A 12750-nucleotide genomic window follows, 5' to 3' on the forward strand; every position below is an offset into this window, starting at 1 on the left:
CCAGATGCTTGCACAGAACCACAATGGTAGATGAAAAGTAAAACAGGATGATCACATAATGTGACAAGAATCCATGGAACTGGAAAATTCTTTTGCTAAACATTAGTTTTTGTCGAAAGTAAGTTCTGTTGGTTTTGAATGAAATGCATTAGACCCTTTCTGTGAGTTTTTGGGAGACCAAGTTTTGAATGAATTAAGTTTAAGCAGATGTTTAACAGCATAGTGTATTAGAACTGTTAATGCTCATGAAGGGCACTTCTAATCCTGTTTATCTAACGTGTTGTGGTCCAATGGTTACTAATTGGCCTCAATCCCTTGGGACTTGGAAATCCCTCACCCAAACATACATCTAATGACAATTTTATATGCATGATTCGTTGGTAAACTGAATAAAGTTGTCTCACTTTGTTTTTGTTTTTGTTCCTCTTCAAGTGTTGTTTATATGATGCTTGTGAAACTTAACCCCACCTTAAGTTCTTCAATTTTCATTAGAATGTTCAAGCCAAATGATATATCTGTCTTTGCTGCCCTAAAAAGTTTGAAATTTAATTTAGTAAGAGTATGAAATAGTACGTTTTTATGCTATAATTTTCCAACTGTTGTCATTAATCTAATTAGATGAGGACCAGCCTTGCTGCCTTCCCCTACCTACTGGTTAATTCACCCTTCTTTACATGGTAGATGAAAAAAAAAATCACCGGAGGTGCTGGCAGGCAAGGGCGGCACTGCAACCATTACGCCCCTTGTCAAGGGGCTTCTCGGTTAAGACTCGTAGATGTTTCATTGTAACAATCGTTTCTTGAAAAAGCAATATGTCCCTTAGGCTGAGAGTAGCAAATTTTTTGTTTGTTAGATGAACATTATAGCTTTGATCCAATTGCCTTCACTAGATCAGAGCTCTATGGATTTGGATCCCATCTGGATCCTCATGTCCTATCCGTTCATCATATATCGTGCGGTTAGAAATCATTTTTAATTTAAAATTAAGCACAAACAGTACCTAACGAAAGTTGGCTGCACGATGTACGATGAATGGATAGCATGTGAGGATCATAGGATCTGGATTCGAGCTATTTATCTTTTTCCCCTAGATTTGCAAGCTTCCACCAGATAGAATGAATTTGAACACACCAATAAATTTTAACTCGTAAAATGAATTTTAACTTCTTGTTTTGCTGAAGAATGAATTTGAACACACCAACTTCTTTCAACCAATTTAAAAGATGGAGGAGGGTGCATAAATGCATGTCATACATTTACTTTGTTTTACTTTCACCTTTTATGTATCACTAGCATTTGCACAACAGCACCAAAATAGCCTCCAAACTTGCTTGCACACATGTCATATATCTTCTTTCACTTTACATCACATGACAATATTTTGTTTTAATAAGATTGATCAAGTTCAGGCAATGCTTGAACCTCTTGGTTGGCACTATCTTGGTAAGGAAATCTGCGACATTATCGTCCATGTGAAATTTTTTCACCAAAATCTTCTTCGAGTGCACCCAATTATGGATTCTCTGACATCTCACTTCAATGTGTTTTGACCTACCACCCAATTCTGGATACTTTGCTTCTATGGTCGACAAAGCTGTAATTGGTAATAGTAGTGCTCTCCAGCTAAGTGGTCCTCTTGCGCATGTAAAGACAACCAGAATTTGACCTTTTCTTGTCCAAGTCCCCTGCATAGTTGGCATCAACATATCCCAACACCCTTGCCTATTTCCTTATGCTTTCCAAACATAATCCCTCGCTGCCTTAGCAACCTTCAAGTAATGCAGAACCCGCTTGACTGCATCCTAATGTTTTCCTTGATTTGCCATGTACTTGGAAAGACGTTGATTGCTTGAGCCAGGTCGGGTTGTGTGCACACAATTTCATACATCAGGCATCCCACAACATTAGCATAGGGCACCTTCTGTTGGAGTAATATTAGAAAATACGAAAACAACAATATAAATACCAATGGTAATAATTATAAAGAAACTCTCAACATCAATTGTGTACAAAATTAATATAAACAATTAGAGAGAGAGAGAGAGAGAAAGAAATACTGATAAAGTTGGAGATTAAGGCTTGCATAAATGCAATGTTCTAAAGATAGATTTTCACCTGTACTCTTGTGCTTGTAGTTCTGTAGGTGTCCGTCTCCTAAGATTCAACAATCTATAATCTGAAGTTGAAGTACTTTAATCTACGGACTCTAGCAAAGTTTATAAATTCTGTACTCTTAAGACATGGTTCATAATTTAACAAACAAAGAATGAGAGAAATAGGGGTGGAGAAACCCTATACCTCAAGAGCAATTAATTATCCTACTGTCATACGAATGAAGTGCTTGAGGCACTACACCTCCTAATATTATTTTATTTTTGTCGGCATCTAGACCACCTCCTATTTCATTAATTAGTGCGCCAGGTAGCGCAGTCTCATTGGACATTAGTTACAAATGAAGACCAAAAGTTGCTTTTGTCATGTGGGAACCTTTCACCGCCCGCCTAGACTCCTTAAGCATCAAATTAATTCTTTTTTATTTTATTTACCGTCTTACTTGAGCTTAATCCTAATAGTTGACCATTGCGTAGCGCCTAGACACCATCTAAGCGAATTTTTAAAACACTGTTTATATAGCTTGAAACAGGCTTCACGTGCATGGATAAGAGGTTACTTCTCATCTTCTTACTCTTGGCTTTAAATGATTAGAGGTATATACATCTCTCTTTGTTCGAGCACATGACCACTTCAGTCTCACTCTCTTATTATATATATGCGATATTGTTCTTACTGGTAATTATTCATCTCATTGCTACATTGGTTCAAGATTTGGGCAGAGTTTGATATGAAGGATCTTGGCAAGCTCAATTACTTTATTAACCTTCATATCTTTCAGACTAACTCTGTCATGCATTCATATGCGTCAACAAAAATATGTTACAAATTTGTTAAGGCTTGAAATAGGCTTTTTTAACATTATGAGGTGATTTGAAGTGCACAAGTGGCCTAAAATGGCCCAATATCTATTCCAAAGGGGAATAATAGAGAAAATGGTGATATAAGTAACTTGTCTTTATGTAGTGTTTTGTAGAGGAAACTTGAAAAAGAGATAACTGCCACAAGAAGGGCAAATCTCTTTTAAAACACCTACACGCCTCACATGCAAGTAAAACCAAGAACACCTTCATCACCACCAAAACTGTTTCCTCCCCTTTTGTGCTAGAGTGTTTTTGCTCAACACTTTAGCACACCATCCATCCTCACCTTGGTTCTTGGTAAAACTACGACAATTTGGTCTTTATTGGAGATGAAAATACGTTGGCAACTTACTCACAAGATGGTTAGGTGTAACCGAAATCGATAATTTCGTTCTGCTTCTTTAATCTCTTGCACGTATGCCTAAGACGTTTTGTGAAAAATCTTGTTTGTCTACTTACAAACTCCAATAGCTCTTCCTTTGGAAAGGGTATTTTTTTTTTTTGTGGGGGGAGCGGGGTGGGGGTTGGGTTGAGAGTTAGTATTTTCAATTGCACTTTGCGGTAAGTTCCACTATGTAGCAAAGGTTTCGAATTCTCCAAGTACTTAGAATTTATAATATCAAGGAACAATGCTAAATTCTTCCCTTCTGATTTGCAAGCTTGAGTTTGTTGAAAACAAGTATCGATTTATGGCTCCAAAGGTAAGGATTGCACTCTAGTATTTGTAGTAATGCACTCTTCGTGTCTGCCATATTTTGAATGAGTTTTGATGTATTAGTGTTTGATTATCACTTTTTGGCTGATTATCATTTTCCGGCACCTCTGTATCTACGTAGAGAGTCATGTGACTAGTTTTGGCAGTACGCTTTGGACGCCTTTTTTGGGCTCTCATCCCAGTGCTTAATCAGAGAAGAAATAGGCATTATGCCTTTTCCTTTTGTTGTGTTCTATTTTTACTGCAACTGATGCCTATTTATAAACATCTTAAGAGGGCTCTAGAGTTTTACGTGGGGTAAAATGGAGGCTATGAACTCTGAAAAAGGATCCTCGCCAGATCCTTTTCATGGGAATTCTAGAGATCCCGTGATCGTGACCGTTCATCATATATTGTGCAGTCAGTTTTCGTTAGGTACTATTTATATTTAATTTTAAGTTTTAAATTTTGAAATGATTTCTGACCACACAATGTACAATGCACGATCACAATAACGAGATCCCTAGGATTCCCAGGAAAGGAATCCGACGATGATCATTTTCCATGAACTCCACTACTTTCCCTTAACTTCTCCCACATCTTTCAATTTCATTATTTCATTATATTTTTATTTTTATCTAATACAATCCACGTCCTCTTTTGTTGCAAAATGAAGAGAAGTTTAGGTTTTACGCGCAACTTCCCCTTTTGTAGGAAGAAATACATATTTTCTTTTTTATTATGGATGTTGATCTATACGTAAAGCCCGTCTTCACCTTTTGGGTTGAATTATATTTTTCATTTTGTCTTCCAGCTTGATCCAATTTGTATGGACTCTATTTCTTATTTATTATATATTTTTTTGGTTGTTCAACAATGATGATGTAGAGGTTGTCCGTTTTCGTTGAGAATCTCACCTCACCGAAGTTATCCCAAGATTCATTCAGGACTCCTTTAACAACTCCTTGCTTAGGGCTCTATCAATGAACAACACTGCTGCAAGCCAAGTTCTTTGCCTTATGTCGATGAGAGACAATGAATCCTCTAGCTAGATGACCGATCACTCTTGTTTTCATCCCTTGAGGATTCAATGAGTGGACAATCACACTCAAAACTCTGTCTCAGATAACTCAAGAAAATAAGGCATTGAAGTTCAAACCCGACGCCTTCTGGTAATTCTAATTTGGGTTTTCGAAACATTTCTCAGCCCTTTGAGTCCAATTTAGTTGTGTCCACATTCCACCATCAATTTTTTTTAATTTTATGTTGGTTTGTCTGTAAAGGTAGATTCGTTGATGTAATTGTGTTCTTAATCTGGGTTTATTCTGAATTTTGACGGGGGATTCAATACATGTTAAAATAATTTCTTCCATTTGAGAATTTAGGATAAAATATATTTGTGTTGAATTTGGTTTCTCGACATAAGACCATCTCCAACTGAAGGAGGGTCAGAGGGCTCGTTTTATGACACACCCCAACCCAGAATATCCACTAGGACCCCGAAATTGAGCCGTGCTGGCTGACACCTGGAAGGTGACGAAGCCATAAAGTATGATAATGTATAAAATGTGAATAAATCAAAATCTAAAGTCTCTAAGTACATGAGTGCGCGGTGGGCGGGTCTGGACCCATTTCACGCGTGATACAGAGTATAGTTATAGTACAGTAAGGTGAGATAATGATTATACCATTATAAGAAGACATCAGTACTGAAAAATGTCACAAATCCTTGTCGATACGAAACTCTGCTGCTAGAACCTAGAGGGGTGGAAAAATAGAAAATGTGAGTGAGTGAAACAAAACTTTTCAAACCAATTTCAATTACCAACGGTAGTAGCCCCTCGTCGTAATACCTGTATAATTTCCCAGAAAATAACAGGCGTGACTATAACTCTAAAGTTTAACCAAAATAACAGTCTCACAGTTATGCCCGTCAAATATCTCAACAAGAATAAGTAACCCATGTGAAATAAATCAATATGAAATGGTATGTCTGCCGGATCCACCTATTGTGGCATGTGCGGCTGAACCAACATGCTAGCCGGAGTCACCTCACGTGACTTGTACGGCTTATCCATATCTCATCAATCAATGCTAGCACATAAGTCGGGAGTCACCTATAGTGACCTGTACGACTTATCCATATCTCATCAATCAATGCTAGCACATAAGTCGGGAGTCACCTATAGTATCCATATCTCATCAATCAATGCTAGCATATAAGTCGGGAATCACCTATAGTGACCTGTATGACTTATTCATATCTCATCAATCAATGCTAGCATATAAGTCGGGAATCACATATAGTGACCTGTACGACTTGACCTGTACGACTTATCCATATCTCATCAATCAATGCTAGTATATAAGTCGGGAGTCACCTATAGTGACCTGTACGACTTATCTGTATCCTATTAATCAATGTTAGCATATAAGTCAGGAGTCACCTATAGTGACATGTATGACTTATCCATATCTCATCAATTAATGCTAGCATATAAGTTGGGAGTCACCTATAGTGACCTGTACGACTTAATCTATAGGTCATCAAACATCCCTTCACACGAGTCTGAACCACCTCTAGTGGTCTGTATGACAGGACTAGGTGTAAATAAGTACACTCAAGTACTATGATCACGTGAAAACTGTGCGAATAATCGCATGTCACCTATGAGTCAGAACCACCTATAGTGGTTTGTACGACATGCATGTGCACCTACCTTAAGTCCAAGGTGAGTGTAAGGTGCGGAAGGTGAACATCACATGAAGGATTGTGTCCTGGCCACGGGCGGGAACACTAACACCGAAGTGCAGGTTTATGAGCTCTCAATGCATCTTAATATAACATGTACAACTCATGGGCAACCTGTACGACAATGTCGGAGTTGCCTAACACATAAATGTAGTCATGCCATAACTCCATCAATTCAACTAATACCATAAACTCACCTGAACTTACCTAGGTGTCCTGCGTTCACCTTTGCACTTTAAAGCATTCACAATAATTGTGTGCAGGTAATATACATATGGACATACCATGATGCAATCTAATACTCAACCATGTCATAACATTTTCAATTATATACATATATATAATAAGGCATAAAATGCATAAGCTGTAACGCCTTACTCCCGAACTATTATTTTCGGGGATAATCATCAGTGATAAGCCTAACTAGACACTAGTTTAATTAACTATCATTACTTACGTTTCCTTACTTTAATTTCTTGATTCTTCACACATTGATTTATTACCAACATTTAACCACCAACACATAAGGTTAAATTTCACATTTTACATCAATGTCCCTCACATTGTTTAATTCCCCAAACAAAGTTATTGTCTCAATTATTTAATCTCACTTCTTGTATGGTTGTATCTAACGTCTCGTTAGACTGCCTACGTACCCTAAACATGGATCAAGCCATTCGTAGTTCACGAATGTACTTCTAAACATTCACAGAAATTATATGAAATATTCAATTTATAAACATTGGTGGAGATGTCAATTATATATATATATATAGACACACACACGATAGAAGGGCAAAGACCCACTCACCTTAGGTCCGCACTACAACTCCCAAGCATGAATATTGAGATGTCACGAACGATCTTCACCTAGAACAATTATTCAGTCACGTCTCAGAACTCTTATCCATAGAACCCGTGCTTTATATAAAACACATCCCAACGACGTTCTAGAATGATTTGAGATCCATTGACCAAAAGTCAACCTTCAGTCAAAGATCAACAGTAGGGTCCACCACCCTACGTAACTCAATCCGGAAGATCCGCATCTCGGATATCCGATCCAAAACTTCTAAAGATCCACATTATACTTATAAAACATAATACTAAAGTTTCATTACGATCCAACGGTTGGATCTTCACCAATTGCCGATTTAAGTGGCGGTCAACGTTTTATTTTACGAACTTACAAATCCAATTTGGGAAGATCCGTATGTCAGATTTCCAATCCATAAGTTTGAAATATCCTCAAGTATTACATACCATAATGTATTAAAATTTGGTGACAATCAAACGGTCGGATCGTTAATTCATGTAAGGACCTCTTAATGGCCAACTAGGTGGTCAACTATGAAACTACATTAAACATCATAATTTCACTAAACAGATGTCAAATATGGAATCGGGGCTTCAAAATTAGCCTAGGAAGGTCAGGTGAAGTCTCAGCCTATGCGTCACCACGGTTCGCCGGAAAATTCCACTATTTCTAAAATTTCAAATTTCACAGAAATGAAGATCTCACAGAGAGGAACAACTTTCATACCTGCCACGAAGTCCAAAAGTGGACGAAAGATGATCAATTTTGCCCACAAAGCTGGCGAGTGCTTAAAGCTTTCCGGTGTCGATTCGTCGTCTACGGTGGTCCAACGGAGTCAAGGTTGGTTGGGTTTTTGCTCTTGGGATGATGGGCTAAAAAGCCCAAGTGGTGGCATCGGCCATCGCTTTGCTGATTTGCCGAAAAATAAAAAAGGGTGGTCAGAGCACCGTGAGAACCGTTAACTTTCGTGGCCTTAAACCACCACATACAGAGGTTAATCAAGGTGGTTCTTGAGTGGATTTTGTAAAGAGGAATAAGAGCTTCAAGATGGCGGTGGTGGCGTGCACGGGAAAGCTGGGAGCTTTCTCCTTTTTATTTTTTTATTTTTTTATTTTATTGGTCCCCTTTACCTTGTAGCTAATTGGTCCCCTTTAATGTGCCTAACATCTGATTGGGCTTCACCCCACAAGGTGGGGATTTAATTTAATTAAAACTAAACCTTGAATAACCAATTTCGAACGTCTGTAACTATACCGTTATAATCCGGACTCGCAAACGGTTTTCGCCTATGCGTTCGTACTAACGAGTACTACGAGGATATGCTAAAAGAATAAGTCCCACATATCTCAAATTGATGGTCAACGGAAGTCAAAGTCCTTGCCTCTAGGGCATTTTCGTAAATTCACGCTTTTAAAATGAATAAAAACGTAAAATTAGGGACGTTGTCACATTTTAGCCTTCTGGCCCTTCAAGAAATTAATATTTTAATGAATAGTGCATGGCCATATTTCTTACCATCTCAAACCGAGAGGCCAAGGGCCATAGGCCAAACATAGCCCTGTGATAAAAAACCATCTCCAACCGAGGGCCAAATGGCCATAGTGTGACAGCCCGTCCCAAAATCTTTGTAACGTACGTTTGAATTGACGAATTTGCCCCTAGTTCGATTTCCTTACGTTTATTGTTTGTTTTGGGGTTTTGTTGGCATGTTTGGAGCCACACACATATTCCCACACACCACCACATTTCTCTTTGTTTCTCTGCACCTGTCCCAAGCCCCATTTCCCTTCCCTTTCACCATATACGTACGGACACCACCCAAAACCCATCAAACACCCACAGATCGAGGAAACCAAGGTCACATTCGAGCTCGTGAGGCTGGGAGGAGTGTAGCTGTACCATTTTCAGGTAAGAAAACCACCGTTTTCACGTCGATTTCACGAAGTCCGATTTGGGGTAATATTCATGCAAACGTAATTTCTCACGTTTTAGGGAAAATGAAGCTCGTAGGTAGCTTAGTGAGGTCCCAAGGAGTCTCAGAGTAGTTCGTTTGACGGAATTGGACGTCGGGATCGCCGTATTCGAAGTTGGCCGGAATTGGAGTGTGGTGACAGGTGAGATTCCCTAGTTTTTAACCCTTAAATGTTGTATGGTTGTGTTCCCCTAGTCCTAGGCTTCATTTTGGTGCAAAAATTATGAATTTTGGTTGAGAATTGGAAGAGATATCGAAGTTTACAGTTTTCGCGATTTTCCGGCGCCGGCGACGGCACCGGAGGTTCGCCGGGGAAGGAGACGGAATATTCCGTCAAGTCTGACCGAATATTCCTGACGTCGTTAACGGAATCCGTTAGAACTAACGGAATATTCCTTACGGCGTCAGTTGACGCCGTCAGCGTGTCAGGCACGTGCCTGCGCGTGGCCGGCGCGTGTGGCTATGCCTTGGCCGGCGCGTGCGGCAATGGAAAATTTTTCTAAAAATTTGGGTGTGTTCCTGAGGTTGTGTAGAGCACGTTAGTATATTCATTTGTCCAATTTGAGCAGTGTATGAGAAGTTATTACGAGAAGTTGGTTATGTGCTTTAAAAATTAACGTTTTTGTAGTTGTTTCGCATATAGGTGATACGTATCCCGAGGACGAGCGTGGTCACTCGAGACAGGGGGGCTACGACCCTTCTACTTACCAGTGAGTGGGCTTTTGGTTTTCCGTATATACCTATATACTATATTTTTTTCCCAGAAATTGATTTAATGTTTATTAGTCATATGCCATGCATTACATTATCGTTATTCATGCATCGTTGGTTACGTTAGTAGTTGCATATATATATACATATGCATATTGGGTGCTGTGGACGCACAGGTAAGTACCAGGTAAGTGTTATCCATATTTACATTCAGTAGTGGTTTGAGATACTTAGAGAGCTCATAACCTGCACCCCGGTGTTAGTGCTCCCGCCCAGAGTAGGGCACAGTCCTTCACGTGATGTTCACCTCCCGCACCACACGCTCAGCTTGGATCCAAGTTAGGTGCACAGTCCTGTCGTACAGACCACATTAGGTGGTTCCGACTCGTAGGTGACCCGCGATTATTCGCACAGCCTTCACGTGATCGTAGCACTAGAGCGTATATACATGTTACACCCAGGCCTGTCGTACAGACCACTTTAGGTGGTTCCGACTTGTGGGCAGGTTCAGTTATTGAGTTTGAGATTTGAGCTCTACATGCAGCCGTACATGTCACGTTAGGTGACTCCGGCTGCCAGATTATATGTTATTGTTATGATTTATACCTGAGCACTTGCATTTCATTATGAGGTTTCAACATGGCATACTCTTGAGTATGATTGGCATATCTATATACATACGTACATATGTTTATTTTCTGGGAAGTATACAGGTTTTACGGCGAGGGGTTAGAATGTATTTTACTAAATGGTTTTAGAAAAGCTTTGTTTTTGCCCACTCACGCTTTTGTTTTGCGCCCCTCCAGGTTATAGTTGATTAGCAGGTTCGGTGGTTTCCCAGAGGGTTTTCCCGGCATTTCTGACAGACACTCACCAGCGTAGGGTCACCCTCGGGTGTACTATTGTCGTATCATTTTCTTTTGGACTGCTGTGGACTTAATGCTCTGAACTTAGCATCTCACTTACGCTAGCACTTGTTTTTAGTACTTTGTATGCTAGATTTTAATTATTCGTACTTTTTATATTACTACTTTATTAGCTTCCACACGTGCACATGGTTACGTCACCTCCATGTGACGGCCAGCACGCCCTGATCTCGGTCGGGGTGTGTCACATAGGGTCAAATATAATTTATTATTTAAATTTAAAAACTACAACAACTTAAATTTAAAAACTACTACTACAACAAATTAAATGTAATATAATTAAATATTTAAAATAAATTGTGAAAGGAACATGCTTATGAAATGAACTACAACTATAACTACACCCATTATAATGTCCCACATCAGTTATGGGAGATGAATGAGCAAGGAAACATGATTATAAAATGAACACCCCAACTTCGACCAAATCACCTTTCTCGGCCCAAAAAATCTAAACCCATAATTAAATATTTTTTTAGAAAATTTTGGCCCAAAAAAAAAAAAAAATTTAACTGACGTCAATTAGCCGTTGGTTTTGAATTTGAGGCCTAGCTCGGGGTTGGCTGGCTGGTTCCTTTGGGCTAGCCGGTTAGCCCTTTTTTGTCCAGTAGGGCCCACGAGCCTTTTTGGCTTGGCCCTCAGTTGGAGATGGTTTTCGAGCTATTTTCGGTCCTTTGACCCTCTGGACTCTTCGATTGGAGATGGCCTAAGTTTCTGAAATCTAGCTTCATTTTTGCATTCCATGTTGTGCTTCTGTGTTGCTTTGTACTACAGCCTGCAGCCAAGAAGATGTTAATGTAGACATCGAAATTTCGGTGAAATGAATGTTAACCAATAATTAAAATTTCAACGCTTACGTGTCACATAAATTTTACATGTAGCGTGTGACTCAACGAAAAATCGAAATAAATTGGAAAGGTCATCAAATAGGACACGTGTCAATATCTGGCAGAAATGATTTATTTCATCTGATTATTTAAATCCAAAAATCAAGTTTTGGAATTCTATAAATAGGAGGCCAAGGCATTCATTTCGAAAGAAAGAAAGAAAGGAAGAAGGGAAAGAAGGAAGAAGGAAGAAGAAAAGAAAAGAAAGGAAGAAAAAAAAGAAAGAAGGGAATTCACATCACACCAAAACCTTGAAGCCTTGAAACTCTAAAGCTCTCAAGCAAATCTCGAAGGACCAAGAAAGTTATCTTCGTTCTTCGTCAAATCTTTCTTCAAAATCAAGCCCCAACGGCCCTTGAAGAACTTCCACCGACTCAAGATCAAGCCCCGACGGCCCCTTGAAGAAAGTGTTCATCATCCGTTCGTCCTAAGATCAAGCCCCAACGGCCCTTTGGATCAACAACCTCAACAAATCCACACATCCAATCAGTCTTCAAGATTAGGCCCAAAAGCCCTTGAAGATCCGCTCGTCCATCAACCCTCAAGATCAAGCCCCGACGGCCTCTTGAAGAAATCCATACACTCAGTCTTCAAGATTAAGCCCAAAAGCCCTTGAAGATCCGCTCATCCATCAACCCTCAAGATCAAGCCCCGACGGCCCCTTGAAGAAATCCATACACCCAGTCTTCAAGATCAAGCTCAAAAGCCCTCGAAGATCCGTTCATCAACTGTTCATCCCTAGATCAAGCCCCGACGGCCCTTTGGATCAACAGCTCATCCACAAACCTACACCCTACGAAGATAGAATCAGATGATCAAATTACAAAGAGATTGTAACCCCAAAATCATTAAACATAAAATATATTTTGTACACGTATTCTTGTCTCTTGTTTCAGGAATTTTTCGTGTTTACAGTTAATATTAATAATAATTTGTTTTTGGGGAAAAAATAAAAGTGATTGGACTTGTGTACCCGACCTTAACCGGTCAGTTTCAAGTTCGGTTCCAATGATGAA

Source organism: Pyrus communis, chromosome 3, assembly GCF_041283825.1.
Source record: "Pyrus communis isolate YQ-2024b chromosome 3, ASM4128382v1, whole genome shotgun sequence".
Classification (NCBI taxonomy): Eukaryota; Viridiplantae; Streptophyta; class Magnoliopsida; order Rosales; family Rosaceae; genus Pyrus; species Pyrus communis.